We start from the raw sequence: 1,643 nt of genomic DNA, 5'->3' as shown, positions 1-1,643 counted from the left end.
TCTTTAGTATGGTACATCCCTTTTGGCAAAACTGTATCATTCTCACAAACATTTACCTTCTTGATCTAGGATTTATCAAACTTCTTTGTTAGCAAAGAAATATTTGTTGAAAGTTCTGCCAATGTTTGTTGGGTATGTTGATTCTCCTTTACTATATTCTGGATCATAGCACTACCATACGGTACCACATCAACATTGTTTGAGTGCCAAGCCTGATTATGGGTCGTCAGCTTATTAAGTATGTTGGTCACTCGTCGATAAGATTTGTTCATGAAACAACCATCAGCTGCATTATTAGCAACAGACTGCGTCACTGGATCTAACCCTCGGTAGAACTTCTCCATTGATATGTGATCCGAAAAACCATGATTCGGACTCTTCTGCAAATACTCCTTGAATCTTTCCCAGGCTTCATATAGTTGTTCCCCCGGCCGCTGCTTAAATTCATCGATCTTGTCACGAATTTCATCCTTCTTGTTAGGGGGTACCATTTGTGAGAAAAGGAGTCACCATCTCTGCCCATGAAGTAATCGAATTTCGAGGCAGCTTCTCAAACCATGTTCTTGCCTCTCCAGTTAAGGAATATTTGAATAACCTCAACCAAATAGCATCTTGTGGAACATTGTTCTGGATGTGATTAGCACACACATCCACAAAATTCTACAAATGTGTTTAGGGTCATTCTCGGTAAAGTTCCGAAAGTATCCCTCAAGCTTCAACAACTGGTATAGAGAGGAGTCAATTTTCACGCTAGCAGCTGCAACTCGAGGCTGAACAATAGCAGATGCATAGTCCTCCTCCGGAACAAGATCAGCAAAAATATTCTCATTATCTGATTCATTCGCCTGATTGTTCAACCGATTCCCTTGGTTACCAGCACGTTGATTTTGCTAATTATGAGTCATGTTCACAAGGTTTACACAGAGTAGCAAACAAGGTGTGATGGAATAAGCAAAAGACTTCAATCAGAGCAAACACTATTTAGTAATTTCAAAATCGTATTCCCCGGCAACGGCGCCAAAATTTGATACGCTCAAATTACACCGATTAATGGTATAACGCGGACGTTGTCAAATATAGTAACCCAACAAGGTTGGGGTCGAATCCCACAGGTAATATGGTGTGAAAGGTTTACTAAAGTCGTAAGATGCTAAGTATAGGTCTCATGTCTTAATCTGATGATTTTGGTAAAAGTTGATTTTTCTATGACTAATTGCTATTCACTTGCTTTGATGGAAATTTATGGTAAAAGAAACTAAGGTTGTGTCCCCGTTATATAGAGTGTATGATCATGGGTATTGATCTTGATATACTTCTAATGGATCATTATATGAATGCACTTAATCTCTATATGAATCTCTACTATTTCCCAATAAATAAAGATTATCTCTTTCTATGATTTTCCCAAATATAAGAAAGTAACTATGAAGAAAGATTAATCATGCCAAGTAAATTCTTTTTATTTCTAAGTGAATTTGTTAAACAAAGTTTAAAGCTTTGAGTCTTTGTTATTTATTCTTACCAACCCTAATTATTTTCCCAAATAAATCAATGTATATGGCTTTAATCAATGTTTGTAACCATTAATTATGAATGAAGAATGAAGAATAAATAAACCCTAATAATTCATTACGTGTATATCA

At 36.3% G+C, this 1,643-nt stretch overlaps 1 non-coding gene across 1 annotated transcript; it reads left to right on the top strand.

The window, feature by feature from the left end:
* The first annotated feature begins 360 nt into the window (after nt 1-360).
* Nucleotides 361-466, top strand: LOC132608518 (small nucleolar RNA R71). The gene has a single exon (XR_009570431.1). It is a non-coding gene; the product is annotated as a small nucleolar RNA R71 (small nucleolar RNA).
* The last annotated feature ends 1,177 nt before the right edge of the window (nt 467-1,643 follow it).

The sequence above is a fragment of the Lycium barbarum genome, chromosome 8, assembly GCF_019175385.1.
Source record: "Lycium barbarum isolate Lr01 chromosome 8, ASM1917538v2, whole genome shotgun sequence".
NCBI lineage: Eukaryota > Viridiplantae > Streptophyta > Magnoliopsida > Solanales > Solanaceae > Lycium > Lycium barbarum.
The sequence above is the reverse complement of the archived record's forward strand: the minus strand, read 5'-3'. Positions and strand labels throughout refer to the sequence as shown.